Here is a 19098-nt window from a genome sequence, read left to right as displayed (position 1 = left end):
TCTCTCTCTCTCTCTCTCTCTCTCTGTGTGTGTGTCTGTGTGTGTGTATCTGTCTCTGTCTCTCCGTATCTGCCTCTCTCTCTGTCTGTATCTCTCTCTCTCTCTCTCTCTCTCTCTCTCTCCTTCTGTGTGTGTGTGAGGGAGGAGACAAGAAAGGAGAAAGAGAACTGAGGGTGGCTGGTAATACATGTAACATAAATGCAGAAGGGAATCTATTAGTGCCCATTAGTGGGGTGACAGGGACCAGCCTGATGGGGATGGGGGTCAGGAGAGGTCAGTAGGAGGCCAACATAGTGTGAAGATGTCATCACGAAACACATTACCCTGTAAACTAACTTAAAATGGTAACAAGAAACATTGCCCAGTAAAACGAATAAAAGCATAGTCCACAGATCTCTAGCTCCCCTTAAACAATTTGTTAGCAACTTGTTTGCCATCTGGTAGAAAAAGAAAAACTGGGCCAAGCAGCTCAGCGGAATTTTTAGACCTTCCAGATTTGTTCTTCTTTTATTCCAGTGAAGATCTTTCCTTGCTTTGCTCTCGTTATATGGGTCTATGGAGAAGATGCCCTCCTGTAACCTACTCTCATTTTCCACTAAGCAGAGAGGAGTGTCTAGGTCTGTGCTGTCTAACATAGTAGTTACTAACTGCCTGTAGCTACCTACACTCTTATTAAAATGAAGCACGTGAAACTGCTAAGAAACAGAAACCACCAGTGCTTCATGGCATCCACAGAGGACGGAGCAGACATGGAAGACTTCTGCCTTCACCGGGAGTCCTACCACTCAGGGCTAGCTAGGAGAAAGCCCCACTCCGATCGTGGCTGATGAAAAGTTACTCTATAATGGTGGTATGAGAAAGGGAACTTTGCCACAGAGGACTTATAAAACACATATCCAAAATGCCTTGCACTTTTAACTGTGGCTGAAATCCTTCATGCTAGAGAGCGAAATGCAAGCTTCCCAGACCAAATGGAGGGGGTATGGCTGAGGTGAACATGTTTATGGGCAACGACACGATGGAACGGGAAGCATCATAGATTAAAAATTATAGGAAGAAAATTGTGACACATGAGATGGACAGAGGGAATCGGCAGGGCAAACTCTAGAGGTGGCACCGTCTGATTATATTAGGGGTGTCATCAGTATGATCCTGCATTTCCTGAGCCAGCTTCTCCAGGATAACCCCCAGAGTCAGCTACAGTGCGGTAGTGACCAAGGGTGAGGCTGAGCACCTGGAGTAACAGTTGAGCTATGACAATGACAGGGTTACTATCACCCCACACCCACGAACATAGAGTTAATCAATCCATCCCTATAGCAACAGGACATGAGCTGGTCATACCCCAAGCTAACCCTGAAAAGTTTTCAACCTTTTGGTTCTCTAAGGTCTCAGCTATTTCTTCTTGCAGGGCCAATGTATAAATTTAAGTGCGGTCTCTGTCCTAACACCTGAAGCGTGTGTATATTCTACCTTATAAAGAAAAGGGGGTTTCCAGGTATAGGCAGGATCTAGGGATAAAAAGACTATCTGAGAATGTGCAGATGAATTCAATATAATAACAAGAATATTTATTTGTTTTAAAAAGTAAGAGATCAGAGGAAAGAGAAAAATATCTATGCTCTTGACGCTACAGTGGAAAAATCGGGCCACAAGTCTCAGAACATGGGCATGCCCTAGCTTCTAGATAAAGTAATAAAGCAGATTCTCCCCTAAGATCTTCCAAAAGGAACAGAACCCACCTTATCCTGACCCTTCCAACTGATAAGCCTTTATGTTATAGGTTTAAGGCATTTCCAGGGCTCCAAATCCCTATAGTTGGATTTGAAACCCTTGGGAGAATTCACTCCACCTACCATTTTAAAACTCAAAATAGGTAGAAGATTAGGGATTGTTTTTATCCCAATATTGCTTTAATGGATAAACAATAAATAAAAAAAAACCTAAATATTCATTCTATCTGCTGGTTTAAACCGAAAACTTCTCAACAGCTTCATTTCCCTTACTTCCGATTAGCTCCACCCACCCCGACCTCCTTGGAAACACTTCTCAGATCTAACATTGCTGCTTTGGACCCATTTACCTCCAGCCTGGATTTCTAACACACCTCTGATTAGTGTCCTCACAGCCAGTCTGTTCCCCTTCCGTACTGGTTTTCACAAAGCAGCGGGAGCAACAATCAACCCTCACACTTAAAACATTTCAGTGGCTCCCATGGTACTGGCTTTCACCTTCACGAAACTCATTCAAGATGGCTTAAGCAAACTAAGTTTGATTCGAAGTTTGACTCATGCCACACCATCAGCGGTCCGCATAGAGGGAGTTCAACCTGGGTACAGGGTCCTCACGAAGCCATCGGTGAACAAGATTGCTGCCTTTTATCTCTGTTGTCCTGGCTGATAACCTCCCGCCGCAGGAGCCATCAGGTAGAGGACGGAGGAAATGAAGTGATAGCATCTACAGAAATCTCCTCGTTATCCAGAGCCCAGAACTCTTTCTCAAGGCTCGTCCCAGCTCCAGTGGAGGCCGGAAAGCTAAGTGTGTTAACTTTCCAGTCATTGTAGGGCAAACAAGTAAGGTGGGAATAAAAGACGAGATGGAATGAGAAGCAGAGAGGCCAACCCTGTTAACAGTGAGGACCTCGGGATACAATACAAGCTCCTGGGTAACCAAAGCTCTCGTAAGCATTGCTTACTCCTTTGCTTCACTTCTGCATCTTAAACCCGGGCTTATAGTCCGCTCGTTTTTCAGTTCCTAAAGCATAGCAGGATTTTTCTAACTCAAAATATGTGTGCATGCTACTCGCTGCACCTCAGCTAACGTCTGTCCTGTTTCAATTTTCTTGAATTAGTCTCTGGGGCTGATTTCTGCACCCTCCACTCCAGTTAAATGCTCCCCTCCAAAAAAATCTACTACATTATTGTTGGCAGTGTACATATTGTCCACTATGACAAAGTGCTTCAGCGTGGTGATCAGACTATACCGTGTTCGCTGTTTTGTTTTCAGTGCCTGGTCTAAATCCTGTCACATAGTAGGTACTCGACACTGCCTGTTGAGCAGGTGTGACTCCTAAGTAAAAGCAGAGGTGTTGGTTACCAGCTCAGTTAGCAGATACAGTCTGTTCCTTTAGAATGTATTGGGGTGCACCCTATTCCAGGCACACAGATTCCGTGTCTTTATCTCTGAAACCTTAGAGATAATCCTCTTGAATATTTGCCCTCCAGACTTCTGAGTTCTTGCAGAAATTGTGGTGGAAGCTAAAAAGAGCCAGCCACACAGAAGCATCTAGAGAGAATGAAGAGAATGCCAGGCTGAGAGGGCCACAGAGACTGGCAGAACTAGTGAGGATTAGGAATCCTGCCAGCCCTGTGATGCGCACGCAGAGTCTCTGAGATAACGGCTCTAAGGTACATGTATCCCACCACACACCTCACACCTCACAACCTGGACCAAAACACCTGTGACCCACTTGGTGAAAACAGCAAAAATATGGATTTCAAAGGTCTGTGTAGGCCTGGACAGTGACCGAATCAGGACCTCTCTGCCACTTGAGTATCGATTTAAGACTCACCAGAAAATTTCCATGATAAGGACAATGGGTGGAAAGTCCCAGTGGTGACTAAATTGGAATTTCTAGCAACCCTGTAGGATGGCAGCCCAGAGAGTTACTTAATTTGATTTAAAGCAAATAGAGATGTGACATTTCTTGCTCACCTGAGTTTATTGAATAAGATTTATATTCACTACATAAATGGATGGCTTAGTGATTTATGCTATGTCCATGTGATGGATGAAATAATAAGCAGTCATTCACACTAACAATGACATACCCAGCAAGAAATAAGCCTCACAATGACAAAGCCCCATAAATAGTGCTGATTACCTGCATTTATTCTCTCTGGACACTCTTCTTAGCCTAAAAATCTGGGTCCATACAATCAGGGTCTCTCAATACAAAAATGCCTCAAAGATCTTAATTAAAAAAAAAAACTTCAGAAAAATAGAAAATGGATCCATTAAGAGTAGAAGTGCTCACATTGTATGATGAGAACAATGTGTTTACTATATGGGGCAGCCATCATTACATGGACCCTATGGTTAGAGGCCACGTGTGAATTTGCCTCTTCTGCTCCAACTTAATAGAGGAAGAGTTTTTCATCCATGTAAAAATAAATAAACTTAGTGCCCCTTCTGGTCACATCTAGATGCTACTTCCTTGACCACCACCTCCCTCCCAATATTACACAGTCTGACACAGTTTAATCAATGTTGCATTGATGACTTGATGATCAAGGGTTAGCACGCCCTTGTGCACCTGCTCAAAACGAAGCTTTGGAGTCCTCAGCATGCATTAGCCCCATTTCATAGTGCAAGTATGACAGAATACCACAAAGTGGGTGATTTTTTTTTTTTTAAAAAGTTCCTCTCATTTCTGGAGGTTAGGTAGCCATAGGTCAAGAGACCTAAATCTATCAAGAAAACAAGCGCACTCTCAAGACAATGACAGCATTCATCCATTCAAGAGGGAAGAACTCTGGTGATTTACAATCTGGAAGACCCCACCTCTCAACACAGCCACAGTGGGAGTTAAGTTTTCAAAATATGAATTTTGAGGGACACATTCCAGTCATATGTAACATTTGAATCACAGACATCTCTATTGGTTGGTGAACCATATCTGACTTTTTCCAGACCTCATTCATCTGGAAATGTTTTTACGTTAAGTGAAAATCATGATCAGTCCCTTAGCTCTGGAGTTACATCAGCTCTTTCTGAGACTCCCTAGACGTGATTATGTATGTTCTGTCTTCTCTTGAACTTTTATTATTATCCAATTTTCTTAAGCTACTGAAACCTCATTCAGGTGGGTGTCTCACTCTGTCCCACTGGCCTCTGAGAGATGTTCATCCCTCCAATGTTATCCCTGGAACTTTCAAAGCTGCCCTCACCTGTGGGTGCCAAAGTGAGTGTTCTCCCTCAGTCAAGGCATCGAAGAGGACTCACTACCTTTTCCCAATAGGGAAAACTGATCTCCTCCACTATGCAAAGGGACAAAACAATCTTCATTGATTGTCTCACCTAGATGCTTCAAAAGGTCAGCTCATTTGGTGTCTGAGGAGCCCCAACCCTCTAAATGTCAAACTACAAATGAAAGAAGAAAATCTAAGATGCACACTTAGCTGCCATCCCATCTCCAGTTTTCCCCCAAACACCTCAAACTGCCGTCTCTTTTCCTGAGGGCAAAAAGTACTGGGTTGAAGCCCACATGGTTCTGATTCTATTTGACACCTGTCTAGGTTTTCTTCTGTGGTTTCGGCTGCACACAACGCTGTAATTGGACTTGTTTTATAGAAGAATGTTTGTTTTTCATTTCTCCGGCCACACCTATCTGTTTCTGTCTGTTTCTAAACCACAGAGAAAAACTTAAGATGTCCACTCTGAAAACTAGAATCGCCCTGAGATTTACACAGAACTTTAGAAAAGATTTGCAGAATGTCTGTGGCTTTCTCTCCTCTGTTTTTCCTGCAGCAAGTTCTGAAGCTATAGCTGATTACCCAAGTGTTTGGGCTGTGTCATCCTCTACGCATAACTGAACCCTAAACATTCCATCTTAGATGCCAACATTCTCATCATAAATTGATCAGACATATATTCACATCATATATTGAGTCTTTGTTTTAAGAAATCATGTCCAGCTAATCTTATTTTTTTTCTCAAATATCCTCCAGCCAGAAAAAAAAAAAAATGTATTCTCCGGTTACATTCAAAATCTCACCACCTCTGAATAATTTATTAACCCTTTCCTCATTTCAAAAGGAAAATAACATTATTATGGAGTGATATTTCAATATTCATTAGCCTATAATAACATGTATCTCATTGGAATATGTTTGTATATGTTTCCCCCACATGTGAGCTACAAGGACTGAGGTTCTACAATCATCACTGCTTCATTAATTCATTTATTCAATAGGCATCTTCATTTCACTATGTGCCACACACTATTCCAAGCCCCATTTATCAGCTCTGTCTCAAGAGACATTAAATTACTGATTTTGTCTGAGCAAAGGGGAATAAGAAGAATTAAGAAATAAGTAATTACCCAGGTCCCTTCCCCTAAAAAAACAAACTTTCATTCTTTATCTACTTCTTCCTAGTACTTCTTCCAAGGTGCAGGGTGGTTCTGCCAAACATATCACTTTTCATCTCTCCAAACCCATACAGATAAAGGGCTCCTTAAAATATTTCTGCACAAGAAAGCAAAAGTGAATTTGGTAACCCTAGCCCCGGTTCCCTGAAGCTGACAGTCTGTCTTCACTACCTGATGGTCTTGAGAATTCTTCTCCCCTCTTTTTGACTAAGCACCCAGAATGGATGGAAATTTTCTCTGAAATATCCGTATTTCTCCATACTATTAAACTTAGAAAAAATACTAATAATTAAAAGAAAACAATCCAAAGAGAAAGCTAGATCTGACTCCTGGTTGAAGATGCTCTCAAAGTCCACAAGTCCTGGCTTACCCTCTTTAAATTGCTCCAACCTACCTCTTTTCTAACATGTCCCCTCAAAAGTTAGTCTCCTATAAGCAAGGACCTAAGATGACAATGAGCTCCCTTCATCCAGCTCAGCCCTACCCCTCCATCCCTGCCTGTCTGACCATCTTCTTCTCAAAAGCTTTGGAATTATCTAACTCTTTTGTGTGAAAAATAAAGTCCTACCTCTGTGTGTAACCATACTCAGTTTTTTAAAGTTTGTGTACTCAAACTCAAATTATAACTCAGCCTCAGAATGAGAGATCAGCATACAGTTAAATAGGTATTGGGTATATTTTCCTTTCCTGTCCCTTGTGTCCCCTTCCCAGGAACTTTAGTTATACAACTTTGCTTTCAGCTTTGACTTTGGAACACCCAACTCAGACACACACACACACACACACACACACACATGAGTGAGTGTATATACCTCAATGGAGCATGGACTATACCATGCCACAAACATATAAAATCTTAACCATTTTATTTTATTCTGAATGTATTTTATTCTGAAATAAATGCATATTTTACATCCTGGGTTTTCCTATATTGATATTTTATAAACAATTTAGGTTTAAAATTACTCAAAATCATTTTAGATAACCCAACCATGTCCCTCATTTCTTAACACCTGCAGGCAAGTCCCTGAGGCCGATGTAGAAAGCATGTCACTTAGTAAACCTGGGCTGAAACAGGCTCAATTGACACTTGACAAATCAAATTCAACATCCATGCAATTGCTCTTACCTCTCTTGGTATCATAATATTTCGAGAGTCTGAGCTTATTTGCGTAGTTAGAAAGAGAATTGGGGTACAATCTGTGTTTTCGACTGAGGCGCTGCTTGCTTTTATATTTTACTTTCACATCAGAGCAACCACCCAGATGAGGAGCCTACCTGTCAATGACTAACAGTGAGTGTTTAATGACTGCCTGGTAGAAATATGATCAGCATATTTTCATATTGAAAAATCAGGAGGCTTCTGTCCATTTGTTAGGCTCAAATGCTTCTGATCCACTGGTCAGTTTATTTTACTGTTTGGGGAAATTACAACTGAACGTATTTTCAGCAAAGATAGTAATGATGTTGTTCTCTACAACACCAAAGTTATAATTTTCATCACATTCAAATGATTAAAGAATTTGAAATGACTCATGGTCTCCGCAATCAACTTTCTTTAATCAATTCTGAAACACCATCTTCATTCCACTATGTTTGTTGTGAGCCATGAAAACTTTAATAGCTTTGCCTTCCAGCTATTTATTGAGAATATTCGAGCTCTTAGCAGTTCCTAAGTAAGTCAAATTTGTGGGACCCCTCTCAATTATTAAGATGAGAATTTAATCAATTCATCTCATGTAGATATTGATGCTTTCTCAGAAGACTTTTTCCTCATCAGTTAAAGAATAAATCAATCTTTAATTTGTAAACTTTGAGTAACACCTCCACCCAATTCAGTATAAATGTATCTGAAGGTAGAAAGAAAAACAATTTTCAAGACAACTTCACGTTCAAAATAAGTTTCTCTTAGGAAATAACTTGTTTAAAAACTGAAAACATTTTTAAAGTTGGTTTAATTACTTTGGGAGAAAGTTTCACTCTTTTGAAAATTTCTGAAGTATAAAAACTGATTATGAGGAGCTAAAACGATAGCTTGGTGGTTAGGAGCACTGGCTGGTCTCCAAGAGGATCCAGGTTCAATTCCCAGCACCCAAATGGTACCTCACAGCCATCTGACCTGCACAGGCACTAGGCACAGACATAAATGCTCACAAAACACTCATGCACATAATATAGAAATAAAAATTTAAAAAGAATGTTTTCTAAAGTGATTATGTAAAAAAAATGATAGCCATGGTTAGTCTAAATTAAATAAGTTGCTTGAGTTAAGGAAGTTAAAATTTTTTGGCAAGAAAAAATTTTTTCTGTGTGATTATTTTCCTAAGATTTAGGATGTGGTTTCCAACAGTGAGAGTTAAGTGTGTGGCTTTCTTCAAGCGAGAGAAACACATTTTACACTCATTCCCATTTAAACATAATAAATTCTATATTTAGATAAGCTTCTCAAAACAGCCTAAACCTTTTAATTTTAATGTTGCTGTTTACTGCCAATTACACATGACAAGGGGTAGTTTTGTCGTCTTCTCTCTAATTCAACAGGGACAATATTAATGTCTATTCTGCTGCTTTCCTGCATTTCCCAGGCGATCCTGCTCGGGTTTGGTGATTTGAGGCTTGCACTGCAAGCTGTCTTCATTAAACCAGATCCATTCTCACTTGGAAATGCAATTTTTACTTGTTTTCTTGCAGGCCTGGGGATTTAATGCAAGGTTTTGCACATGCTAAGCAAGGACTCTCTACCACACATATCCACAGTGGTTCAGGCTTTAAATGTTCATAATTTTTTTAAAAAAATGAATCAATAATGATATTAAAATCATAAAATTCAAGAATGTAATTTTGTAGCCAGCCGTGGTGGCACACGCCTTTAATCCCAGCACTCAGGAGGCAGAGGCAGGTGGATTTCTGAGTTTGAGGCCAGCCTGGTCTACAAAGTGAGTTCCNAGGAGGCAGAGGCAGGTGGATTTCTGAGTTTGAGGCCAGCCTGGTCTACAAAGTGAGTTCCAGGACAGCCAGGGCTATACAGGGAAACCCTGTCTCAAAAAACAAACAAACAAACAAAAAAGGTAATTTTGTGCTATTCAAACTAGACAAAATAAACATTGTCATGATAAATATTTTACTGGAAGTAATTCTGGAAGAAATTCAAAATAAATTGTGCAAATTGAATATGAGAGAAAAGTCAAGAGGAAAAGAAATCAAAAGATGCCCAAGAATCTAGCTGTAGATGCCTGTATCTGTAAAATTCTATATCCTCCCCCTGCTTCTCCACACACCTAGTCTTAGGGAAGGTAAGAAATTGGCCTCAATGGTTGGCCCCAGATAGGCACCTAACCCTATTTGGACCAGACTGACTAGGTCACTTGGATTTCCTAAAAGCAAAATGTAAACTTTGAAACTGTTACAGGTTTCCAAGCGCCAGGACCAGGACAGAGAGGATGAGGAGAGAAACAGAACAAAGCAAAGATGGTGGCAAGCCCACCAGGCTCCCAGCATCACACTGTCATTGCTATCTCTATTTCCTCTTCCCTCTTTCCTCTTGACCATCTCTATCTCTGAGAGCATGTAGAGCCCCAGCTTTGTCTTGTCCTGATTTGGTTGGGTTTCTTCCCAACAAAACAACACAGCACAAAAGAGCCCTAATGTTCTTCTCTATAATTCAGCAAACGCTCGTTTAACACATACAATGCAGAGCTGAGTTCTACATTTTGAAAACAAATTACTGATTAATGTAATTAGCTGCAGAGCTCTCTGCTCCCAAAGCATGTATAATCCAGGAAGTACTCTGCCAACAAGGACATGTAAGCTGATTTTCAAGACAGGTAGGGATTTTCCAATTGTGAAAGGACTTGCATTTGAGTATAAGAAATGCTAATGCAACAGCAAAGTCATGAGGTGGACCATGTGATCGGGATTAGAAAGTCACCCTGTGTTTTTGAGGTTTAAAATAGTCAAGAGAGAGGTAGGGAGAGCTGAGTAAGTCTGTGTGGATACAAACTCACAGAAAAGACTTTGAAGGATGTACCGAGGCAGCTGAACAGACTGATCTGGTTGGAGATCTACCAAAAGGAGTAAGCATGTCTTGCAGAAGGAAAAGGTGATAAATTTAGGCAGAAAGGAGCCAGTACACCACGGAAAACTCAAAGCTCCCCCACTCTGGGGTCAAATATTTAAGGACTGAGTATCATGAATGGTGCCCTTCAACAGCTACACCTGGTACATCCACTGAGTTAGCCCTGTGTTAAGTCAGCAAGAAAATACTCTTGTATTCATTTTTAACCTAATCTTTTCCTCTTTTTTTATTTCTATAACTATTCTATGTAAAATGTATTGTGGGACTTACACATGATTTACCAATGTTTATATAAATATTGATAAGGTACATCTAAAATACATAGTGAATAACAAGGGCAACTTCACAGGTTTCTCTCTCATATTTCAACTCTTTTGAAAAAAGATAGCATAAAGTAGAAAGGGAATATGAAGGAATTGACGGTAGGTAATTAAAGGAGTATATTCTATCAAAGTATTTTATATACTGTAAATGCCATGACAAAACCCATTATTTTGCATAATTACTAAACTCTAACACAAAATAAAATAAAGGTTAGCACTTTAATTATACAACAAACTCTGCTTCAAATCTCCTGATGTGGGGCTTTCAGCTACATGGGGCTACCTAGCACGGTGGTTCTCAACCTGTGGGTCTCAACCCTTTGGGAGATTCTAACAACTCTTTTATAGGGGTCAAATATCAGATGTTTACATTACACTTCATAAGGTACCAAATAAAATTATGAAGAGGTAATTAAAATAATTTTATGATTGGGGGTTACCACAACATAAGGAAATGCATTAAAGGGTTGCAGCATTAGGAAGGCTAAGAACCGCTGGCCTAGTATATGAGAGGGATAGAAGAGAAACTGGAATACTGAGAAGAGAGATAGGAAAAGGGCTCAAGACTCTGATTCTCCTACACTCCAATGTTGTAAGAGAAGGCAAGAGATGACAACTTTTAATTCAATCACACCAGAAGCTATCAGTGTTCCATTCTGACCGGTCAATAGAGAGCAGATAATGAGAGTGCATATCTTGACAATTTCTTCATTACCCTGTTTGAAGTGTCTGCCCTAACCCATTGGGCTGAACACAGTAATAGTGAGCAAGGGGGAAAGCTGTTCCTGATTTCCTCGTTTGTCGTGAACTCTGGAACTCAATTTGCCTCCACCTCCAAAGTCAGTGGGACTACAACCGTGTAGTCTGATTTCACTTTGGAACTTTTTAAATGTTGATATTTACTCTACTTTTTTAAAGCTCATTACTTTTCTTATTGCTGTGACAAATAAGTGGCAGATTAAACAGAAGGAAGGGAGGGAGGGAGGGAGGGAGGGAGGAAGGAAGGAAGGAAGGAAGGAAGGAAGGAAGGAAGGAAGGAAGGAAGGAAGGAAGGAAGGAAGGAAGGGCTTATAGTCCATCATCTCCATCATCATGGGGAAAGCATGGTGGTGAGAACATGAGGCAACTGGTCACATTGCATCCTCAGTCAGGATGCAGAAATAGATGAAGGCTGGCACTCATCAAGCTTTCTCCTCTTCTCCTCTCTCATTCTTTCTGGGATTCCCACCCAGGAGAAGCTGGTACCAACCACACCAAGATCTTACAGGCCTTCCCACCTCAGTTAAGCTCCTCCTGAAGCTCACAGACACACCCAGAGGTAAGTCTCCTAGCTGACACTAAGTCTTGTCAAGCTGACAGCAAAGTTAAACATTACAAATAAAGTTTAAATGCAAATAGGCAAAAGAAGCCAATTTGACAAGGCTGTGTACTGTACGATGCCAAGGATACGGCATTCTGGAAATCCTCAAAAAGATAAGACTATGGAGACTGTAAAAAGGTCAATGTTTGCCCAATGGAAGGTGAGAAACTGAATGAGAACCTGTGATGTTTTTTATGGTAAAGAAACTACTCTATGCGATACCCTAGGGGTGGATGTATGTCATCTTGCAAACACAGGGGCTGTACAAGACCGAGAGCAATCTTTCACATAGCGATGGGTTCATGATGTACGGAAAAAAAAACTTTAAATGCTTTAATTAATGTCCTGTTTTCACTAAAATATAAAATTGGTATGAGCTCACATGAGAATATTAGCCACTCCAAAGTGAGCACCACTGCCAGGCATATGGTTCTTCCTCCCCGCCATTCTGCCTTTGTTGGAATGATGCTGATCCAGATGCATTTCCCAGGCTCCTTTGCAGTTCAGTTTACAAGTGTAACTAGAGTTCTGAGAGTTTGGTATACTTTCATGAAATTCATACCCAAGCAGAGACCTCTTTCCACCTATCTGTAAGGTGGCTTGAGTTGACTAACATGATCATAGGGATGAACTATTTCCCTGCTGCTGTGATCCAGTGCCCACTCTCCAATGTCCTAGGAGTTGAGAAACTAATGTCATTCATTGTCTGGGGAATCTAACCCAGCCCTGGGTATGGTAACTATGGAATTGTATTCTTGTACCTCAAAGTCCTAGGCATGGTCTCAAAAAAAAAAAAAAAAAAAAAAAAAAAAAAAAAAAAAAAAAAAAAAAAAAAAAAAAAAAAAAAAAAAACAAAAAAAAAAAAAAAAAAAAAAAAAAACAGTTTGCAAAGAGCTGGTGACATGGCTTAGTGGACAAAGCACTTGATGTCACCCGGAACCTTCTAGAGGTTCAGGAAATCTTGGTGATGGCCTGTAATCCCAGCATGTAGGAGACGGAGACAGAAGATCCCTGGAGCACCTTGCCTGCTAGACTAGCTAGAAACAATCTGCTCCAGGTTTAACAACAGACCTGCCTCAAAAGCTGAAGTGGAAACGTGTTGAGGTAGATGACTGAAGGTCGGTGTTCATTATCAACATGACAGGAATCACCTGGAAGGTGGAATTCTGGGAATGCTGGACGTGTCTATGCAGGATCATCTCAGCTGGGCTAACTGAGATGGGAAGACCTACTCACCATGGGTGACATCATTTCCCTGAGCTGATATACTCAGGACAGTATAAATAGAGAAAGCAAGCTGAATACAAGCAATCAATACTGTCTCTTTCTTGACTGTGGAGGCAGTGTAACAAATTGTCTTAAGTTCCTGCTACCTTAACTTCCCCATCGTGATGAACTACATCTTGAACTATGAGCCAAAAGAAATGCTTTTTGCCTTTAAGTTGCTTTATGACCTCAACAGAAGAAGAAATTGAGACAACATTTAACTTCAGCTTTGTACCTCCAAATATATATGTCCACACATTATGCACCTACATGTGTAAAGACACACACATACAAAGAGACACACACACAGACAGATACACACACACACACACACCACTTGTACACACATGCAGAAGAAGGAAGATGGGAAGGGAGGAAGAGGAGGGGAGGAGTGGAGAAAGTCATCCCCACATTGTCACTTCTCACTGTGTTACTCTAGGGACCAGGCAAAAGCCTACCTTTTCAGTTCACGCACTAAACCCTTTTTCTTAAATATTTTAACTAATTGATCATCTCTACATGCAACAGTGACTGAAATGTCCTGGTCAATTTTAAAAGTTTACAGTAAAGTACCAATGTAAATGCAGTCTTCATCTCTCTAGCTATTTTTTTTTCAACAGAGAATCTTCCCCAAGTGATCTTGCAGGTGTACAAATCAACATTTTTCTCTATGTATCTACTTTTCTGCCTCCTGATTGTCTACAGAGAAAGAGAACATCTGCTTCTATCACAAAACAGAACCATCCTGCCCATACCGATCTGTGCCTTCCTTTTATATTGTCTCTCTTGAAAGGTACTGTAGACCCAGCCGATTATTTTTAATATGATTGTAGTACATTTAGCGATATTTAAGAATTCCTTGTTGATGAACACATGAGATGTTCTTCAAACATTTGCTGTGATAATTTTGTTCTTTATATGTATCTTCTAATATAATCTGGTTTTATTGCTATAGAATAGATTACTAAAAGCAGAATTAAGAAAAAGAACACGAGCATATCAAAATTTTAATAAATACCGGCAAATTAAATTCCAATACACCCCTACAAATTTACACTCCCAGCACAAATATATGAAATTACTTATTTCCCCTTAACCTAGGAAGAACATGGAAAGCCGTGTTACATTGTTGTGTTTAAATCATATTTCTTTCTTAAACGTTAAATTGGGCAAAGACCTACAGCCAAACACTGGGGAGAGCTTGGGGAATCCCAGGGAGGAGGAGAAATAGGATTATAGGAGCCAGAAGGCTCCTATCCATACAGGCTCACAGAGACTGAAGCAGGCCATATAGGTCTGAGCTAGATCCATAAGTTAAGGTTTTGTAGCTTGAAATTCTTGTGTGATTCCTAGTGGTCGGAGCAAAGTGGGGGCTGCCTCTGACACTTTTGTTTGCTTTTGAGTCCCTTTTCCCCCCACTGAGTTGCCTCATCCAGCCTTGAATTGAGGGGAGGTGGATGAGGGGCTGGGGGAAAGGAGGGAGAAGAAACGAGGATTGGTATAAAATATACAAGAGAAGAATTAACTAATTAAAATTTTTTAAGTTAAATTGGGTGTCATTTGGATGTCTGCTGGCCATGTGACGTTTGTTTCTTGTACTGTCCTATCACATATAATTTTGCCACTTCTCTTTTTCCTGTGTTTATAATTATTTATTTTTGTATTTTAAGGATATTAGCTCTTTAAGTGAGTCACACATGCATAAATGTCCATACCACGGAGAAGAGAGGGGAAGCATTCGCCCACATTGCCAGTTGGTACTTTTCATTGTGTGTATTGACCTTTCCCAGAAAATGATTTTGAGGTATCCTTAGTTTCCCGTGCTGCCTGGGAAGTCTCTGGGACCCTGAGACTTTACAGATTCATTCCTAAATTTTAAACCTCTGTTGGTATTTTCCTGTCTTTTTTTTATTAGATATTTTCTTCATTTACATTTCAAATGCTATCCCAAAAGTCCCCTATACCCTCCCTCTGCTCTACTCCCCAGACTACCCACTCCCACTTCCTGGCCCTGGCGTTCCCCTGTACTGGAGAATATACTCTTCAGAAGACCAAGGGCCTCTCATCCCATTGATGACTGACTAGACCATCCTCTGCTACATATGCAACAAGAGACAAGCTCTGGAGGGGGGGGGGTACTGGTTAGTTCATATTGTTGCTCCTCCTATAGGGTTGCAGAACCCTTCAGCTCCTTGGGTACTTTCTCTAGCTCCTTCATTGGGGGCCCTGTGTTCCATCCAATACATGACTGTGAGCATCCACTTCTGTATTTGCCAGGCACTGGCATAACCTCACAAGAGATAGCTATATCAGAGTCCTGTCAGCAAAATCTTGATGGCATATGCAATAGTGTCTGGGTATGGTGGTTGTTATTGGGATGGATACACAGGTGGGACAGTCCACAGGTGGGATGCGATGATGGTCCTTCCTTCCATCTCATCTCCGAACTTTGCCTCTGTAAGTCCTTCCATGGGTATTTTGTTCCCCATTCTAAGAAGAAGCTAAGTATCCACACTTTGGTCTTCCTTCTTCTTGAGTTTCATGAGTTCTGCAATTATATCTTAGGTATCCTAAGATTCTTGGCTAATATCCACTTATCAGTGAGTACATATATTGTGTGTTCTTTTATGATTGGGTTACCTCACTAAGGATAACCTCCAGATCCATCCATTTGCCTAAGAATTTCATGAATTCATTGCTTTTAATAGCTGAGGAGTACTCCATTGTGTAAATGTACCACATTTTCTGTATTCATTCCTCTGTTGAGGGACATCTGGATTCTTTTGAGCTTCTGGCTATTATAAATAAGGTGGCTATGAACAAAGTGGACCATGTGTCCTTTTTACCAGTTAGAACATCTTCTGGGTATATTCCCAGGAGAGGTATTGCTGGATCTGCCAGTAGTACTATGTCCAATTTTCTGAGGAACCGCCAGACTGATTTCCAGAGTGGTTGTACCAGCTTGCAATCCCACTAGCAATGGAATAGTATTCCTCTTTCTCCACATCCTCACCAGAATCTGCTGTAACCTAAATTTTTTTTATCTTAGCCATTCTGACTGGTGTGAGNTGGAATCTCAGGGTTGTTTTGATTTGCATTTCCCTGATGATTAAGGATGTTGAACATTTTTTCAGGTGCTTCCCAGCCATTCAGTATTCCTCAGTTGAGAATTCTTTGTTTAGCTCTGTACCCCAATTTTAATGGGGTTATTTGAATTTCTGGAGACCAGCTTCTTGAGTTCTTTGTATATATTGGATATTAGTCCCATATCAGATTTAGAATTGGTAAAGATCCTTTCCCAATCTGTTGGTGGCCTTTTTCACTTATTGACAGTGTCGTTTGCCTTACAGAAGCTTTGCAATTTTATGAGGACCCATTTGTCGATTTTTGATCTTACAGTACAAGCCATTGGTGTTCTGTTGAGGAATATTTCCCCTGTGCCCATATCTTTGAGGCTTTTCACCACTTTCTCCGCTATAAGTTTCAGTATCTCTGGTTTTATGCGGAGTTCCATGATCCACTTAGACTTGAGCTTTATACGAGTAGATAAGAATGTATCAATTCGCATTTGTCTACATGATAACTGCCAGTTGAGCCAGCACCATTTGTTGAAAATGCTGTCTTTTTTCCACTGGATGGTTTTAGCTCCTTTGTCAAAGATCAAGTGACCATAGGTGTGTGGGTTCATTTCTGGATCTTCAATTCTATTCCATTGATCTACCTGTCTCTCTCTGTACCAATACCATGCAGTTTTTATAAAAATTGCTCTGTAGTACAGCTTGAGGTTAGGCATGGTGAATCTTTTATTGAACCAGAGGTTCTTTTATTGTTGTGAATAGTTTTTGCTATCCTAGGTTTTTTGTTATTCCAGATGAATTTACAAATTGCCCTTTCTAACTCTGTGTAGAATTGAGTTGGAATTTTGATCGGGATTACATTGAAGATTGCTTTCAGCAAGATGGCCATTTTTACTATATTAATCCTACCAATCCATGAGTATGGGAGATCTTTCCATCTTCTGTGATCTTGTTTGATTTCTTTCTTCAGAGACTTGACGTTCTTATCACAAAGTTCTTTCACTTCCTTACTTAGAGTCATACCAAGGTGTTTTTTTTTATTATTTGTGACTATTGTGAAAGGTGTTGTTTCCCTAATTTCTTTCTCAGCCTGTTTATCCTTTGTGTAGAGAAAGGCTACTGGTTTGAGTTAATTTTATATCCAGCTACTACACTGAAGCTGTTTATCAGGTTTAAGAGTTCTCTGGTGGAATTTTTAGGGTCACTTGTATATACTATCATATCATCTGCAAATAATGATATTTTGACTTCTTCCTTTCCAATTTGTATCCCTTTGATATCTTTTTGTTGTCTAATTGCTCTGGCTAGGACTTCAAGTACTATATTGAATAGGTAGGGAGAAAGTCCCAGATTTTAGTGGGGTTGGTTCAAGTTTCTCTACCTTTAATTTGATGTTGGCTATTGGTTTGCTGTAGATTGCTTTTATTATGTTTAGGTATGGGCCTTGAATTCCTGATCTTTCAAAGACTTTTATCATGAAGGGGTGTTGGATTTTGTCAAATGCTTTCTCAGCATCTAACAAGATGATCACGTGGTTTTTGTCTTTGAGTTTGTTTATATAGTGGATTACNNTGATGGATTTCNNTATATTANACCATCNCTGCATCCCTGGGATGAANCCTACTTGGTCATGATGGATGATCATTTTGATGNATTCTTGGATTCAGTTTGTGAGAATTTTATTGAGTGTTTTTGCATCACTATTCATAGGGGAAATTGGCCTGAAGTTCTCTTTCTTTGTTGGGTCTTTGTGTGGTTTGGGTTTAAGAGTGATTATGGCTTCATAGAATGAATTGGGTAGAGTACCTTCTGTTTCTATTTTGTGGAATCGTTTGAGAAGGGTTGGAATTAGGTCTTCTTTGAAGGTCTGTTAGAACTCTGCACTAAACCCATCTGGTCATGGCCTTTTTTTGGTTGTGAGACTATTAATGACAGCTTCTGTTTCTTGAGGGGATATAGGACTGTTTAGGTCATTAATCTGATCCTGATTTAACTTTGGTATCTGGTATCTGTCTAGGAATTTGTCCATTTCATCCAGGTTTTCCAGTTTTGTTGAGTATAGGCTTTTGTAGTAGGATCTGATGATGTTTTGGATTTCCTCGGGGTCTGTAGTTATGTCTCCCTTTTCATTTCTGATTTTGTTAATAGGATGCTGTCTCTGTGCCCTCTAGTGAGTCTGGCTAAAGGTTTATCTATCTTGTTGATTTTCNCAAANACCCAGCTCCTGGTTTGGTTGATTCTTTGTATAATTCTTTTTGTTTCTACTTGGTTGATTTCAGCCCTGAGTTTGATTATTTCATGCTGTCTACTCCTGTTGGGTGAATTTGCTTCCTTTTATTCTCGAGGTTTTAGGTGTACTGTCAATCTGCTAGTGTATGCTCTCGCTAGTTTCTTTTTGGCCGCACGTAGAGCTATGTGTTTTTATCTTAGGACTGCTTTCATTGTGTCCCATAAATTTGGAGTATGTTGTGGCTTCATTTTCATTAAACTCTAAAAAGTCTTTAATTTCTTTCTTTATTTCTTCCTTGACAAAGTTGTCATTGAGTAGACAGTTATTTAGTTTCCATGTGAATGTTGGCTTTCTATTATTTATGTTGTTATTGAAGATCAGCCTTAGTCCATGGTGATCTGATAGGATGCATAGGATAAATTCAATATTTTTGTATCTGTTGAGGCCAGTTTGTGAGCAATTATATGGTCAGTTTTGGAGAAGGTACCATGAGGTGCTGAGAAGAAGGTATATCCTTATATTTTAGGATAAAATTTCTATATATATCTGTTAAATCCATTTGTTTCATAACTTCTTTTTTATTAAATATTTTCTTTATTTATATTTCAAATGCTAT

This window comes from Mus pahari, chromosome 5, assembly GCF_900095145.1.
Source record: "Mus pahari chromosome 5, PAHARI_EIJ_v1.1, whole genome shotgun sequence".
In the NCBI taxonomy this organism is placed as follows: Eukaryota; Metazoa; Chordata; class Mammalia; order Rodentia; family Muridae; genus Mus; species Mus pahari.
Note: the sequence above shows the minus strand (reverse complement) of the source record.